The sequence below is a fragment of the Microtus oregoni genome, unplaced genomic scaffold (genome assembly GCF_018167655.1).
Source record: "Microtus oregoni isolate MIOR12 unplaced genomic scaffold, Mior012 000103F_ref0000194, whole genome shotgun sequence".
Lineage (NCBI taxonomy): Eukaryota > Metazoa > Chordata > Mammalia > Rodentia > Cricetidae > Microtus > Microtus oregoni.
Window position 1 is genome coordinate 102,643 of NW_024544717.1, and position 18,304 is coordinate 120,946.

An 18,304-nucleotide genomic window follows, 5' to 3' on the forward strand; every position below is an offset into this window, starting at 1 on the left:
TGATGGATGGATGGGTGGATGGATGGTGGATGGATGATGGATGGATGATGGATGGATGATGGATGGATGGTGGATGGATGATGGATAGATGATGGATGGATGATGGGTGGATGGTGGATGGATGATGGGTGGATGGATGGTGGATGGATGATGGATGGATGGTGGATGGATGATGGGTGGATGGATGGTGGATGGATGATGGATGGATGGTGGATGGATGATGGATGGATGGTGGATGGATGATGGATGGATGATGGATGGATGATGGATGGATGATGGATGGATGGTGGATGGATGATGGATGGTGGATGGATGGTGGATGGATGATGGATGGATCGTGGATGGATGATGGATGGTGGATGGATGATGGATGGTGGATGGATGATGGATGGTGAATGGATGATGGATGATGGATGGATGATGGATGGTGGATGGATGATGGATGGTGGATGGATGATGGATGGATGATGGATGGATGATGGGTGGATGATGGATGGATGGTGGATGGATGATGGATGGTGGATGGATGGTGGATGGATGGTAGATGGATGGTGGATGGATGGTGGATGGATGATGGATGGATGGTGGATGGATGATGGATGGATGGTGGATGGATGATGGATGGATGATGGATGGATGGTGGATGGATGATGGATGGATGGTGGATGGATGGTGGATGGATGATGGATAGATGGTGGATGGATGATGGATGGATGGATGGTGGATGGACGGTGGATGGATGATGGATGGATGGTGGATGGATGATGGATGGATGGTGGATGGATGATGGATGGATGATGGATGGGTGATGGGTGGATGATGAATGGATGGGTGGATGGATGGATGTAAAGATGAACAAAGTAGAAAACAGTGAGTGTAAGATCCACTTTGGGATATAATCTCAAATCTGTTTCAAAGAAAAGTTAAGGTTGCCAACTAAGGAGGTCCAAACATCACCACCTAACATTTGTCTGTTTCACAAAGAAGGGAAATTTGATATTAGCAAGTTGTGCAAACTACTAAACAGGAATCTCAGATGGCGTTTTACTTCTCCTTCAGAGAACCGTCTCCTTTCCCCTATGTTCCCATCTTCTCTTCTGTCATTCTGCCTCATGGCTTGTCTTCCCTCTCCCACATTTCCACCTGTGATCCTCTGCTGATGGAAAGTTTCTCCCTGGGTTTAGGAATACTCCACTTTCCTACCTTAAAAAGGCATGGGTTATAATTAGTGGTGAATGAGAGCGAAAGCAGAGGGTATGGGAGGAGGGGCTGGTTGGAGAGATGTAGAAATAAAGTTAATGGGACTGGATATGACAGGTGACAGAGAAGAGGAACCCAAGATAACTCTTCATAACTGTGTTGTCGTATAACATGGGGATCCTGGCTGGGAGGATGAGAACTGGACTTCTGTGTGGTGGGGGATTCTGACTCTATGAATTCTGCTCTTCTGTGATTCCAACTGAACTCCTAAGAAAAGTGCGTAGTTGGAATGCATGTTCTGAAGACAGGTAAGTCTGGGAAATGGGAAAGTGTTCAACTTAAGGCAGATGCAGTCATCTGTCCTGTTGCAGAAGCACAGGCTTTATTAAAATTAATAAAAAGGGAGGAATTGTGGAAGCTCATAATTTCCCATATTGATCAAAGGTCAGAGAGTTGGAAGCCTACTTCCTACAAGGTTATTGTGTTTCTACCTCAAACAAAGGTCCCACCTACAAGTTGACCAGAGAGTTCTGCTCTCTCAAGGTTATTGTCAACAGGTGCGACTAATTGCCAGACCTTGTACTCCAGGAATAGAGAAGTAGATCTCTCTGTTCCTACCTCAAAAAAAAAAAAAAAAAAAATCTAAGGATCCAACTAAGTTCCAGCTCCCTTTATGGAGATAGCTTTAGATTCCACCCAGGGAGTGGTTTGTCCACATAATGTTTTGGTCTAGTGTGTGAGTGTGACTTGATTTATTCTAGCCACAGAATGTTTATCTATGGACGCAGCCCATGACCTTCAATTGGTATGTTCATTTTTTTTTGTATTGTGCTAATGCAGTCTTTTGTCTTACTCCTACCTTTTGGGGTCAGAGGTATTTTAAGCACAGGGAAATTAAACATGGGTGAATTTCAGTACTCACTGGAATTTACTCTCGATACTATTCTATGTTTCTCCATTTTTATTTTTTTTTTTGATTTTTGGAGACAGGGTTTCTCCGTAGCCCATTTTGTTATTTTTTGTTTGCGTCTTTGTATTCTTTACTGTATTTCTAAATTCCCATGCCTATACTCTGGAGAAAAGTAGTTTTGTCAAGGCTGGTCTCTGACAGATGAGCAATGTGGAGAGAGAAGCCTTTCTATGCCCACCTTCTCTGATGCAGGAAGTAGTGTGGTGTAATGACATTTCAATTGTATTTTAATATATAAAACTTGCCTGAGGATCAGAAAAGTAAAACAGCCACACTGGCCAGCCTTGTAGATCAAGCAGCAATAACACCTTTAATCCCAGTAGACACACTTGATGTGGGATTCCCCTCTGTATGTATTGGTTAATAAAGAAGCTGCTTTGGGCCTATTGCAGTGCAGAATAGGTAGGAATTTCAAGCAGATAGAGGAGGAGAGATTAGGCAGAGTTGAGAAGCCACATAGCTGCTGAAGGAGAAAGATGCCCATAAGAGCCTGCTGGAACTTTGCTGGTAGGCCATGACCTTGTGGTGATGTACAGATTAATAGAGACAGGTTAATTTAAGATATAAGAGCTAGCTAGAAATATGCTAATAGGTCAAGCAGTGTTTTAATTAATACAGTTTCTGTATGGTTATTTCAGGTCTGGGAGACTGGGAAATGAATGAGCAGTCTCTGCCTATACTCACTAACTTGCCATAGAAACCAGGTGGTAGTGATATATGCCTTTAATCCCAGAACTAGAGAGGATTATAAAACAGAAGGAGACAGCTCTCAGACACAGTTTAATTTTGAGATTCTTGGAGGCAGGATCACCATTTTGAACTGAGGTTGAGGTAAGAGCCAGCGGCTGGCTGGTTTGCTTTTTGGATCTTCATGTTAAACTCCAATTTCTCTCTCTGAATTTTTATTAATTGTGCTTCAGTGTACAGTAGGCTGTGACTGAAGGAGGGCAGACGTTATCTTTTACATCAAGTTGGAAGAGCTGCCTTAGATTGGGCACATTGGCAACAGAACTGTGATTGACATTTTGATTTGGACTGACTTGAAGAGTCTCTGGTGACTAGAAAAGTCATGACAACTGTCCTGAATCTAATCCAAAGACAAGAAAAGAACAAACCATACATAATTGGAGCTTTTGAGAGAAACAGAGCCAATGGGATACTCATGGTCATATGTGTCGGGAGATTTATTGTGGGAAATGATTCGCACGGTTATTGGTGCTGAGAAGGCCCCTGATCTATGGCAGCAACTGGAGGACCAGGAAGCCAATAGTGTAATACAGGTCCAGTCTAAAGGCCCAGTCCCCAGGTCCTCCAGTGTCTGAGTTAGGGGAAGATGGGTGTTTGAGCAGAAGGAGGGGGATTTGCTGTTGTTGGTCTTTTTCTTTAGTTGAAGCCTGCAGCATGTGGATGGTGCTTCGTTCTGGATGCTTTTTATTCGCTGTACAAATTCTCATGCTAACATCTAGAAACCCTTCATAGACACATCCAGCATGTTTTATCAGCAACCTGGTATCCCTTCATCCAGTCAGATTGACACATAAAATTAACCATCTTTAAGCAGCAGCAGCAGGAGCAGAGAAAACTGATAATTTTTTGATTGTACTACAAGAGTACTGCTTGTTTATTATAATAATCAGAAATGGCTTTTCAGTGATGTATAACTGAGAAGAGAATAGAAAGAAAGGCAGAAGTGACTGTTATATGAACTAAACTTAGCCATAGAAATGCCACTAAGATCACTGTTTTTGTTTCTTTAAAATAGTGCTAGGAGCATTTTAATTAATCAGTTTAAATATGCATTAGGTAATTTTAAAATGAGCGTTGCAATCTGTTCCACAGCTGGGGAAATGATCTGACATATTGCCTCTGTGTCATAAGCACGTAAGACACTTCCCTTCTTCTGCTTCCAGAGAATCACAGAAGCAACGCAAGGCTGAGATAAATGGTTTGCCATTTCTGTTCTTGCCACTGATCCATTTTAGGGGGAAAATAAGCGTGCGTTCCTGTAAAACAATAGGGATGGTGCTCATAGCCAACAAACTCGAGAGCAAACACTAATGGATATCTCTTTTCGGCATCTGGGGATTTTGAAATGTCTTTAAATGCTTAGCTTCCAGATTCCCTTTGCAGAATTTGCAATACTATCCAATCCAAGTCCTTTAATAGTAAGTGAGCAACAAGGGGACCATCCAAACAGCAATCCCAATGTGTTCCTACAACTTGAAAAATGTATGTGTGTTGCACACAAAAGTATTTACAACGACAGAGAACCAATACAACGATTTACTCCATGGAAGGAGAATTTTTGGACGCAGTAGGAGATTAGAGTCATTTAAGGATGAAAGAGAGGCTTTAGCTTGACATGGAGGCCTGAATCAGTGTTTTCTGGTTCTAGAGAAAGCTCTTGCTGTGTCCTTAGACTCCTGAGACCAGCGCCATTTGCTATAGTACCCTTTTAAGTGCTTTGTGCAGCCCCTTTAGTGAAGGTAAGAAGAGTGTTGGAAGGGGGTGGATAGAAAGTACTTAAGACTTTAGGCACCAAACACCTGTGACAAATGTGCCTTTCTTTCTTATATACATATGTATGTGACATGGGTGTGTATTTGTGTGTTGTAAGCACATGTGTGTAGGTGTGCACATGTACAGGTGTATGTGGAAGTTGACATCCAGAGTCTTCCTCTATTGCTGCCCGCCTTCTGCCCTGAAGCATCTCTGAGTGGACCCTGAGCTTGCAGCCCCAGCTAGTCAAAGCACCCAGCTTATTCTGGGGATCCCCTGTCTTCCTCTCCTAAATGCTGGAATTACATATCCTGCAAGCAAGTACCTTTCCCTGTTGATCTTGGCCTTGTCTTCTGGGTTTTTTGTTTTTGCTTTTATTTTTTTCTTGAGACACAGGGTCTTACTGTGCAGCTCTGACTGCCTTGGCACTTGCTATGTAGACCAGGCTGGCCTTGATTTCACAGAGAGTGGTTTCCTTCTGCCTCCTAAGTGCTGAGATTAATGACACGAGCCACTGTGTTGGCTAATTTTATGTCAGCTTGACACATGCTAGAGTCATCAGAGAGGAGGAAACCTCGGATGAGAAAATGACGCCATAAGATAACAGCTGTAGAGCATTTTTTAGTGATTGATGTAGGAAGGCCCCGCCCATTGTGGATGGTGCTATCCCTGGGCTCCTGGTCCTAAGTTATATAGAAAGCCATGATGAACAAGCCATGCAGTAAACAGCACCCTTCATGGGCTCTGCATCAGCTCCTGCCTTCAGGTTCCTGCTCTACATGAGTTCCTGCCTTTATTGCTTTTGATGATGGAACTGTGAGTGAATGAAACCGTTTCACACACATGGTCATGATGTCTCATCACAATAGTAACCCTAACTAAGACAGCCACCGTGCTCAGCTTTGGTTTTGCTTTTCGAGACAGGTTTTCTTTTTTTTCTTTCTTTTCTTGTTTTTGGTTTTGGTTTGTTGAGACAGGGTTTCTCTGTAGCTTTGAAGCGTGTCCTGGAACTAGCTCTTGTAGACCAGGCTGGCCTTGAACTCGCAGAGATCCACCTGCCTCTGCCTCCTGAGTGCTGGGATTAAAGGTGTGTGCTACTACCGCCTGGCTGTTTTGTTTTCTGAGACAGAATCTTACTACATAACCCAGGCTATCCCCAGACTTGGGCTCTTGCTGTTCCCTGACCTGCCACCAGCACTGAGATTCTAGGCTCACACCACTGAGTTCTAAAAGCATTGTCAGTGCCATAGCAACTATTTTCAGTGGTGTTGATTCTCCTTCTTGTCTTACCCAGTAATTCTCTTTTTCCCGGGGAGCTCTTGTATCTTGTGCTAGAGAGGCTGTGTGCATTCTTATGGTACAGTCTCACATTTTATTATATTTGTCAAGACTTATATGGTTTCCTAGTTTTCAGCCTTATAATTGAGAGTCCATTTGAAGTCTTTCTTGTACTCTGAACAGCCTTAAATCTCTAATTTCTAACCAGTCGTTCTAGTTGGGGGTAAGTTGGCTGTTTTATGTGGCTTCTTTTAACAGAGAAAGGTTTTTAGTCCTTGTCCCCTCCTATGTATTTTATATGTAGGGCTTAATTCTAGGTTCATGTGGCAGATAAATCCTACACCCATGTCAACATCCTAGCACTGTGTGTCTACTGGGCTTCAGTTCCTAATCAGCATTGTAGGTTTTGAAATTCTTCTTTCTTTCTGGGGGAAGTCCCCTGCCTAGCTTTCTATCCTGCTTTTCATGAAAAGCTTTTACTTGTATTCTATCCAGGGCTTAATTAGTTATATTCGTAGAGGTAGGTTTGAGATGGGCCTGAGTAGGCATCTCACAGCGCAATATGATTCACTTCCTCCAAGTCTTTGAATAAGGTCATGACGCTTTGCTTTTATTTGGACTATATTGACTCTCTAGATTAACTTTGGAGGGTGTATTGGTTGCTTTCCCCCTTGGTTTGCCCAAATGCCTGACAAGAAGGAACTTAAAGGAGGAAAAAAAAAATTTTGACGTCTCAGGGGACAGCTCTGCCCTTGGCAGTGGAAGGCTACCTGTTCACATCAAGCTGGATCCGAAAGCAGAGATTCACGCCTGTGTCCCGCTTACTTTCCTCTTCGTGAGGTGATATCACCCACATACAGGGAAGCCTTAGCCTCTCACTTCCCATCCTGTCTGGAAACACCCTCACAGTTAAGCTGACAACTGGAATTCGTTGTCACAGAGCAAGCTTGCATATTTAAGTTACGGAGTCCTACTGACTGTGAATATCATATATCTTACCATAAATACATTTTTAAAAATAGCCTACTGAAATTATGCAGCTAAAAGATATTGCTTACATCTAAATTTAGTTCCAAGTTTTATTACACCTTATTCTAGCACGTTCTTGGCTTGCTAATTACCATGAGTGAATGATCTAGTCATTATAGTTTTAGCTTTGTTCAATGGATTTTTATTTAACTCATTTGTCTACTATAAAACAATAACCTTATTGGGTAATTAAGTTTTTTTCTCCATTTATTTATTTATTAAAGATTTCTGTCTCTTCCCCGCCACCTCCTCCCATTTCCCTCCCCCTCCCCCAATCAAGTTCCCCTCCCTTGTCAGCCCATAGAGCTATCAGGGTTCCCTGCCCAGTGGGAAGTCCAAGGACCACCCACCTCCATCCAGGTCTAGTAAGGTGAGCATCCAAACAGCCTAGGCTCCTACAAAGCCAGTACGTGCAGTAAGATCAAAAACCCACTGCCATTGTTCTTAAGTTCTCAGTAGTCCTCATTGTCCGCTATGTTCAGCGAGTCCAGTTTTATCCCAGGTTTTTTCAGACCCAGGCCAGCTGGCCTTGGTGAGTTCCCGATAGAACATTTCCATTGTCTCAGTGTGTGGGTGCACCCCTCGCAGTCCTGAGTTCCTTGCTCGTACTCTCTCTCCTTCGGCTCCTGATTTGGACCTTGAGATTTCTGTCCGGTGCTCCAAATTGAGTCTCTGTCTCTGTCTCCTTTCATCGCCTGATGAAGGTTAATATTCAGGAGGATGCCTATATGTTTTTCTTTGGGTTCTTCTATTTAGCTTCTCTAGGATCACTAATTATAGGTTCAATGTCCTTTGTTTATGGCTAGAAACCAAATATGAGTGAGTACATCCCATGTTCCTCTTTTTGGGTCTGGCTTACCTCACTCAGGATAGTGTTTTCTATTTCCATCCATTTGTATGCAAAATTCAAGAAGTCCTTGTTTTTTTTACTGCTGAGTAGTATGGGTAATTAAGTTTAATATTTTCATTTATTAGTATCAATAATAGTTCAGAAATTTAAACTATGTCTTTACCAAAATTACCACCTAAAGTGCACATGCAATAAAATTACTGAAACAAGTAGATATGGGAAAGACTAATAAATCAACGAGCTAGAAGATCAGTGGTTCTCAACTGTGGGTCAAGACCCCTTTGGGGGTTTCATGCCCAATATCCTGCATATCAGATATTTATCTTATGACTCATAACAGTAGCAAAATTCCAGTTATGGAAGTAGCAACAAAATAATTTTATGGTTTGGGATCACCACAACATGAGGAACTGAACTAAAGGGTTGCAACATTAGGGAGGCTGAGGACCACTGAACTAGACTGCTCTTTGTGTTTCTGCATGCTCGAGTCACATTGTCTAAAAATATTGGTTGAGGGAAAGACATTGTGGAACCCTGAGCAGTTCTGGTCTGTTGCCAGCTGGCTTTAGGCAGCAGATCCTATGTGAGCTGGGCGGCCTTGATTGAGTAAGGGTAAGAGACAGCTCACTCACAGAGAGATGTTGGGAAGCCTTGTAGAAGCATCAGTGGGAACTGGCCAGGCCCCATTCTCTTTCCTATACAGGACTATTTGTGAAATACACACTGAGGCTTTCCTAGCAGCTGGATACCAAGATGGAGACCACATGTGGCTCTTTCTTACTACAAGACCACCATGTAGCCAATACATTATTATTGTTTTCAGGACATTATTTATTCAATGCTACAGATCTCCTTCCTCGTTGGGTCCATTAATTACTATGGGTACTTAGAGATTAAAGTGATTTTAGAAGCCTCAGAAACCCTCTGTGGAATATTTTCAAAATACTTCTGAAGTCTTCTGGTTTCGTAGACATGCCATACGATTGGTTATGCGCGTTTGGCAAAGTCTACTGGGTAATCTGACATGCTCTTCTGGTTGGGATTCCTTTTGTAGTCCAACCCTTTAATTGTATGGATGAGACAGTTTTCCTGGAAGGAAGAAAAATGCTTCTAATTTAAGGTTACCTTGGTTAACATAGGTAGTTAGAAAACTTAAGCCTTAATGATCCCATTTCTCCCGTTCTTTCGAAGCTCCTATTTCACCACTGTAATTTAGTTTCTGACTTAATGACTTGGGGTTTTATGTAGACCTTTATTTGCAAAACAAATCCCTGCTTTTCTATAATGTGGATGAATGGACAATGTCCTACACTGTGCTTTGGGTTTAGATCATGGGAGAGGCCTTTTCAGTTCTAATGGTTCAAGTTAGCTGCAAACAGCAATAGTCAGGAAAGTCTCTGAGCCCAGTGCTGGGAAAAAGACGTAGACAAGCAGAAAAATAATTTACAAAGACACACCACATTATGTGCACGTTTTCTGAAATAATGAACAGTATGTGTAATTTATGGCTTGGCATCATCTTCCGCCCTGAATGGGTTTAATGACTTTTAAAGTTAGAGCTTTGCAACACAGTTGGTAAACCTCAGGGATATGCAAATATAAAGGCTTACTTTTTTACATGGCCTTTTAAAGTGGGCTCTGCAGACAAAGAAAAGCAAGAGTGTCCTTTCCTTACTTTATTATTTTTTTTTAAAAAAATATTTATTTATTGTATATGCAATGTTTTGCCTGCATGCCAGAAGAAGGTACCGGATCTTCTTTGTAGGTTGTTATGAGCCACGATGTGGTTGCTGGGAATTGAACTCAGGACCTCTTAACCACTGAGCCATCTCTCCAGTCCCTCCTTTCTTTACTTTAAGTGGAAGAAGAGACAGGCATCACTTATGGAGGCGAAAGGAACTTAGGTACCTGGTATGCATTCCACTGTCTACCTCAGTTGACCCTCAACTAATCAGGACTCTTTTTTATTCATCAGGCCTCAAATTTAGGTTTTCTGACAGCACAATTGGTGGAATTTAAATATAAAGTATTTTGGGCCCATGTGATTTGCTACAAGATTTTCCTTTTGTCAAAAGGTAAAGGGAAAGAAAGCTTTTAAATTTTTATTTATTTTCTTATATTTTACTTTATAGAACTGGGGACCAAACTCAGAGACTCCTCCATGCTAGGGCAGCACTCTAATCACCGAGCTACATGCATAGCTAGGGAATCATGTTTTTTTTGTTTTTTTTTTTTTTGTTTTTTTTTTTTTTGAGACAGGGTTTCTCTGTGGCTTTGGAGCCTGTCCTGGAACTAGTTCTGTAGTCTAGGCTGGTCTCGAACTTACAGAGATCCGCCTGCCTCTGCCTCCTGAGTGCTGGGATTAAAGGCGTGCACCACCATCGCCCGGCTGGGAATCATGTTTCGAACATTTTCTATTCTCAAAGAGGAAAAGTTACTATTTCCCATGTTATATAAAACACACAAAAAAAATCCAGGCATGGTGGTACACACCTTTAATCCCAGCAATTGGGAGACAAGGGCAAATGAATCTCTGTGAGTTTGAGGTCAGCCTGGTCTACAAAGCAAGTTCCAGGACAGCTAGGACTGTTACACAGAGAAACCCTGCCTGGAAATGCTCCCCCTACCAAATTAATAATAATAATAATAATAATAATAATAATAATAATAATAATAATAAATAAAACACACAAAAAATGCTTCCTATTAAGTCTGAATGATTGGGAGTATTTGAGTTTCCTATCTCAATTAATTAGTAAGAATGACCTTATTTGGGGTTAGATGCTATACACTCACTTTTGTAAGGAAAAGGGATAATTCTCTGCCATTACCTTGCAGAACTTGTTATCTGATGCCACAATAGATGGGACCAATATGAAAAGAGAGAAATGAATAAGAAGTTTGTCCATTTAAATGTAGTGTGTTAGTTACTTTTCTCATGGCTATGAGTAAATTCCTGACAAGAAGCAGGTATGGAAGGTTTATTGTGGCTCAGGGTTTGAGAGAACACAGTCCATTATGGAGGAGAGGGGCATGGTGGCAGGAGTGTGTGCTAAAGCTGGTTACATTGTATCTACAGTCAAGAAGCAGAGAACAGCCATAGGGCCAGGCTATAAAACATCAAGTCACCTGTGGTGACTGCCTCCAGTGAGACTCTACCTTCTAAAGGTTCTACAACCTTCCAAAAACAGTGTCACCATCTGGTCACCAGGTATTCAAACACATTAACCTATGGGGATATCACATTCAAACCCCAACACTTAGTAATGAATAGACAGATCCAGAATGAGGGGAAATCTTTCTCTTTAATTAGTGAAGTACTTCCATCTGTTGGAAATGCTTGAGTATGTTTCTTCTGCTGCATGGAAGCACTTCACTAATTAAAGTAAAAGTCTTGGATCAAATCTTGGGCAAGCTGTACACTATAGTACCTTGAACAAAGGGAGAGTTTCTGCTTTGGTGACTCTTAAACATAATTAAAATAAATCAAAGCAAAAACTCTACAGCCAAGAGTCACTCCTTTCGTAAAGTGTTTTCAAATTAACACTTCTCTATTTGAATATTGCAAATATTATTGTTGTTCTATATTTTAAGAGGGAAAAAAAATCTCAATTTTAGTATTGTGAATGTAACCAATGTAGAATCCTCTTGTACTCAGTCCTAACTTGAGAAGCTAGGGCTATGGTGTGGTGGTTTGAATAGAAATGGCCCCATAGACTCATATATTTGAATGCTTGGTCATGAGGGAGTAGTGCTGCTCCAGAGAAATCAGTGGGTGTGGCTTTGTTGGAGTAGGTGTGGCTTTTTTGGATGTGTGACACTGGGGTGGGCTTTGGAGTTTCAAAAGGCTCAAGCCAGGCCCAGTGTCTGTCTTGTCTTGCTGTCTGTGGATCCAGAAGTAGAACTCTCAACTCCTTCTCTGCCTATGCAATGCCATGCTTCCTGCCATGCTGATTCTGGACTAAACCTCTGAAACTGTAAGCAAGTCCTGAGTAAATACTTTCCTTTATAAGACTTGCTGTGGTCATGCTGTCTCTTTACAGCAATAGAACACTGACTAAGACAGAAATTGGTAACAGGGACTTGAGTATTGCTGTGACAGGCCTGACCACGCTTCTTGTTGGCAGAATGTGGGTGGATTTGGGACTTTGGATTAAGAATGTTCTAAGTGGGGCTTAATGGGCCATACTAGTAGAAGTAGGGAAGACAGTGCTGCTGAGAGCATTGTAGATTATGTTGGTCTGACTCAAGAAGTTTCAGAGGAGAACATTAATTAAGTGGCCTAGAGATCATTCTTGTGATATTTTGGTGAAGAATGTGGCTGCTTTATGCCTCTGTCCAGAAAATTTGCCTGAAGCTAAATTGAAGAGTTTATGGATTAATAGTTTTGGCAGAGAAAAATCTCAAAACAGCCTGGTATTGACACAGTCATATGGTTATTAGTGGATACTCTTTATAAGATTTATAATGAAAAGGGGTAAGCTGAGCAAGGAAAAATACAAAATGTACAGTTTGAGGAGGACAGAAACACCACTCAGTATAACAGAGTCAAGTCCAATGCTCAAGACTTAGGCATAGTCTTTTTTTTTTTTTGTTTGTTTGTTTTTTTTTTTGTTTTTCGAGACAGGGTTTCTCTGTGGCTTTAGAGCCTGTCCTGGAACTAGCTCTGTAGACCAGGCTGGTCTCGAACTCACAGAGATCCGCCTGCCTCTGCCTCCCGAGTGCTGGGATTAAAGGCGTACGCCACCACCGCCCGGCTTGGCATAGTCTTAACTAGCTCTTATATCTTAAATTAACCAATTTTTATTAATCTTATTTATCACCATGAGGCTGTGGCCTGCTGGTAAGATTCCAGCATCTTTCTCCTTTGACAGCTACATGGAGTCTCCCTGACTCTGCCTTCATTTTCCCAGCATTCAGTTTAGTTTTCCAGCCTATCTCTATTTTGCCCTGCCATAGACCAAAGCAGCTTCTTTATTAGCCAATGGTATTCACAGCCTACAGAAGGGAATCCTGCATCATCTCCCCTTTTCTGTCTAAATAAAAAGGAAGGTTTTAACTTCAGTATAGTAAAATTACACACAACAAAACAGGTATCAAGAAAGAATTACAGTTACAATATTTCTCTGTGAGTCTAAAGTTTCATATCTAATTTATCTTTTATCATAACTAAGGAAAATTATAACTATCTGTCTTCGACTCCATCAAAGACTCCAGAAGGACATTATATTACCTAAGTCAACATGAAGTGCATTGTAAACAACTTCCAAAACTCTAGAATTGACAGAGACATTTCACTGCCTGGACAGTCACCCAAAGTTCTTCTCTAACATTGGGGCATCCATCTTTAACCTACAGGCCCATAGTATCTGGTAGACTTTTCCATGGAGCAGGAAATTTGAAAGACTGATTTGTTTATATTGGGAGTTTGCCAGTCACTTTCTTCTGTGTCTTGCAGAATGTCTAGCACACTCTTTTATGAAACAAAAAAAGCAGGAATGCTGAAGGACTGTCTCACCATCTTTAGGCAAGTTCAGCAATCACTTTTCTTTGGGTCCTGCATGTCCATTTTATGGAGCATACCACCAAGCAGTCCAGGCAAGAACAGTTTCTTGCTCAAATGGCTATACTTACCACATTAAAGGCAAATTCCATAATGAATTTCTTCAAAGCTCACCAGCCTTCCAGCAAACAGAATTTATCTGAAAATATGTAGCTACTAAGAAGCTGTATTTGGCTCCCATTTTTGTGGGTCTAGAAGCCCACTCTTAGGTCTTGTGTGGATCCATGCCCAATGGTGGGCACCATTTGTAAACAGACTGCACGTTGGTTTCCTGGCTGCCAAGACCCAAATAATCACACAGAAACTATATTAATTACAACACTGTTTGGCCAATGGCTTAGTCATAGTCTTAGCTAGCTCTTATATCTTAAATTAACCCATTTCTATTAATTTATATATCACCACGAGGCTGTGGCCTACCGGTACAGTTCTGGCATTTTTCCCTTTCAGCAGCTACATGGCATCTTCCTGACTCTGTCTTCTTTTTCCTGGCATTCAGTTTAGTTTTCCTATCTAGCTTTATTCTGCCCTGCTGTAGGACAAACCAACTTCTTTATTAACTACTGGTTATAAAACATATTCACTGTATACAGATGGGAATCCCACACCACAGAAGGAATCTCAGACGTTGAACTGGGGGTATAACTCAAGCACCATGCCTTGAGCTTGATTTTCAGCACCGCATGTATAATCTGGGCATGGTGGCATGTGCCTATGAGTCTAGCACTCAGGATGATGAGGGTTCAAGGTCATCTTCAAGTACATAGTTCATCCAGGCCAGCTTACAAATCCTGAGTATTTATCTAAAAATTAAAAAAAAATCAGAAGTTATCTGGACTCTTTCCATTATTTTATAAATGTGAAAACTATTTATAAATGAGACTTATGGGAGCTGCTGTGGTCATCCATTGAGCAAAGCCTTTATTAGATTTCCCACAAAGGTTTACTTTATTTTTATTTGTGTGTATGTAAATGCAGGTGCCCTAGGAGGCCAGGAGAAGGCATCAGCTCCCCTGGAGCTCGAGTTATATATAGGTGGTTGTGAGCTGAATGACATGGGTGCTGAGAACCAAATTAAGGTCTTCTGCAAGAGCAGCAAATGCTCTAAACTCTGATCCATCTCTCCAGGCCCCAAAGGTGTTCTTAATTTTGTGTGTGTGTCCTTGGGGATCACATGCCAGGTGAGTGTTCCACAGCAAGGAGACTCCAAGCTGGTACTTGCGTCTTGCAACAGTTTCTTTACCCTTGTTCATATTAGGATTAAATTTTGGTACTTTATTATCTGTTGTGAATTCAGTCAGGAAAGGTATAGTTAGTTATTGTTTATTTTATTTTCTGTTTCTGGCTTTTTTTTCTCTGTTATTGCATTTGCTGATCTGTGACCAGCTGAACCAATTATTTGCAAGTAAAATTCGATGTCACTTCTGTGTAGTGTTTCCTTTTTTAACAACAACAACAACAGCAACAACAAAAGTCTGTGTGGTGGTATTTTGTTTAAGAAATTTACCTGAAGATCAGGGCGCAGAACTAAGCCACTAGTTCACCATAGAGGCCAGGCAGCCATGCAGTGATGGAACATTCCCTTAATTCCAGCATTGAGGAGACAGAGGCAGGCTGAACTCTGTTAGTTCAAGGCCACCCTGGGCCACACAAAATTGATCTAGTCTAAAAGAGAAATGGCTCACACAAAGATAATCCCAGCACATATACCTTTAATCCTAGCACTAAAGGAGGTAGAGACAGGAGTGTTATGACTAGGTGGAGAGAGGAATATAAGGCAGGAGGAGAAAGGAGCTCAGGGAAGTCTGAGGATTCGTAGAGTCTGAGATGCAATCTAAAGATTCACAGGAACAGGAGATCACTCCTTTAGTCTGAGAATTGGTAGAGGTAAAAACTCTAGTGTCTAGCTGCTCGACTTTCTCTGATCCTTAGCCTTTCACCCTCTGATAGCTAACTCTGAGTTTTTATTATTAAGACCAATTAGAATTCAAGCTATAGGTCAGGGCTGTAGAGATGGCTCAGCAGTTAAGATTAAGCACTTGCTGCTTTTGCAGAGGATCTTGGATTTGATTCCCAACACTCATATGAAGGATCACAACCAAATTCAGTAACTACAGTTCTAGGGGATCTTCTGGCCTCTGTAGGCAGTACATACATTATGTATATATACACATACACACATCTACATAAAATAAATCTTAAAAATAGTTTAAAAGATGCCTGTGTGTGTATGGTGTACATTACCTTTCTTCCCCTCCTCCATCTCCTTTCCCCCTTTTCCTCTCTTTTAGTGCTATTGGATCTCACTATGTTGTCCACACTGGCCATGAGCTCTAGTGATCTTATCTCAGTCGGCCCTCGAGTAACTGGAACTATATGCATATGATGACATACAAGGCTTACCACCACCACCACCTTCATCATTTTGAGGGAGGTTCTTTCTCTCTTTTTAAAAATTTTTTATTTAATTTTATTTTATGTGCGTCAGCATCCCCCCTGGAGTTGGAGTTACAGACAGTTGAGAGCTGCCATGTGGGTGCTGGGCATTAAACCCAGGTCCTCTGGAAGAGCAGTCTGGTGCGGGAGAATTGTCTGTATTCTGTCAATCATGTTATAAATAAATGCTGATTGGCCAGGTAGGAAATATAGGTGGGAAAACCAGACAGGAAGTAGAAATGATGTAATGAGAACAGGAAAATTCTGGGAAGGAGGAAACTGATTCCTCCCACTCCTGCCCAGACCACCGAAGCATCAGGATGTGATCTGCCTCACTGAAAAAGGTACTGAGCCACATGGCTAACATAGATCAGAAAAATGGGTTAATCAAGATGTGTGAGTTACCCAGTGAGAGGCTAGAGCTAATGGGCCAATCAGCTTATAATTTATGGAGACCTATGTGTGATTTTCTTTGGGGCTAAACAGTTGCGGGGTACTGGGTGGGACAGAAAACCCCAACAAACGAACAGGCCACTTCATGTTACAGCAGTCAGTGCTCTTAACAACTAGACTATCTCTCCAGCCCTGAGGTAGGGTCTTCTCACAGCCCAATCTGGTTACACGTTGGACAGAGGATGATCTGGACCCCTTCGCAGGTGCTGTGACCACAGGTTTGTGCAACCAGGACAGTCATACGATGTTTGACATAGGTACGTTTCAGAATGGCCGAATCCAGTGTGTTAGCCTGCTCTGAGTGGAGCGTTTGCTCTGTGGTGTGAATGTGAGACTGAATCTCTCTCTCTAGGGGTTGCTTGTAGTCACTGGCTGCAAACTTTCCAAAGTGTGTTTTCTTAAAAGACAGAAGCTGCTTTTAATTTAGGTTTTAGTGTAGAAGGGTAAATGAATCTAGGCAACATATTGTAGGGCAAAATGTAATTTTATATGCATATAATACATCCATATGGATAATTATGGTTGTCACTATTAGGTTTTCAGGAGGAATTAAATTTCTATATTATTATCATGACTCACTACTAAAAAAAAATCACCTCTGATAGCAAGCTAGCACAGAATGATTTGTAGATAAATTGTTCAGAAATTGTCTTGACTGCTGTCATTTTAAAATTATAACCTTAGCTGGGCGGTGGTGGCGCACGCCTTTAATCCCATCACTTGGGAGGCGGAGGCAGGTGGATCTCTGTGAGTTCAAGGCCCGCCTGCTCTACAAGAGCTAGTTCCAGGACAGACTCCAAAAGCTACAGAGAAACCCTGTCTAGAAAAAAGTAAAAAAACAAAAAAAACAAACCACCAAACAAAACAAAATCATAACCTGGAATCATGGAAAAAAAACAGACAGTCATGGAATCCACTCCTAATTTTTTTTTTTTTTTGGTTTTTCGAGACAGGGTTTCTCTGTGGTTTTGGAGCCTGTTCTGGAACTAGCTCTTATAGACCAGGCTGGTCTCGAACTCACAGAGATCCGCCTGCCTCTGCCTCCCGAGTGCTGGGATTAAAGGCGTGCGCCACCACCGCCTGGCCCGCTCCTAATTTTTAACTCGTGCCACTGTGTGACCTTCAGTGTGTGTGGGTCTCAGAGCATTCATCTATAAATAGGAGCTGAAACGACTCTTCCTGAATGTTTCTCTCGCTCTGCAGATCTCATTCTAGGAAACCAGAGTAGCATGCTACTGCTGCTGGCTATTTGGAGAGATCGTTTTCTTCTCTCTCTCTCTCTCCCCTCTCTTTCTGTCTCTCTGGTACTGGGGTTTGAATCTAGGGCCTTATACATGCTCCATCCTTTGGTGTGATTTTTGGTTGTTTTGTTTTTGAGACAGGATCTCACTCTGTAGTTGAGGCTGGCCTTGAATTCAGAGATCCACCTGCCTGTGCCTCCCTAGTGCTGGGATTAAAGGCGTGTGCCTGGATTACAGGCGTGTGCTATAATGCCCAGTCTCTGAGACAGGGATTTTTAAACAAACTTTTAACATATATTAGCTAGTACGTACACATGTGTTTTTTGTGGTGGTTAATTCTAATTGCCAACGTGATGGGTTAAAAATGCGTGGGTCATTAATTAGGCATACCTTTGGGTATGTCTGTGAGGGTCATGCCAGAGAAGATTGAAGAAAGAAACCTGCTCAGAATATGATGTACTGCCCCCACAGGCTGCGGTCCTGTACTGAATATAACAGAGGAAGCCAGATGAGTTTTCTTTCTATTTATGAACTTTTTTCTTTTTTAGCACTGAGACAAATAGTTTCCAAGGGATGCCTAAGGACTGTACCTCTCTCTCTTTTTTATTTACTATCTCCATTTTTTTTAAACCACCTTCCCATGAGATTTGTTATCATTGTCTAAATGTGCCTTACTTACCCTGATTTCCAAGACCTTGGGGAAAACACAACACACCCTGCATTCTTCCCTATTGATGGAAGCGCGTGGCTTCACTGATGGTTTTTTTGCACCAGCAAATGCTTTA

General features: G+C 41.7%; 1 protein-coding gene across 1 annotated transcript in view; it reads left to right on the forward strand.

Moving 5' to 3' along the window:
- The window catches only part of LOC121443231 (E3 ubiquitin-protein ligase RNF144B-like), a 132,157-nt gene that overhangs the window by 5,899 nt on the left and 107,954 nt on the right, over window positions 1-18,304 (forward strand). The window lies entirely within an intron of this gene.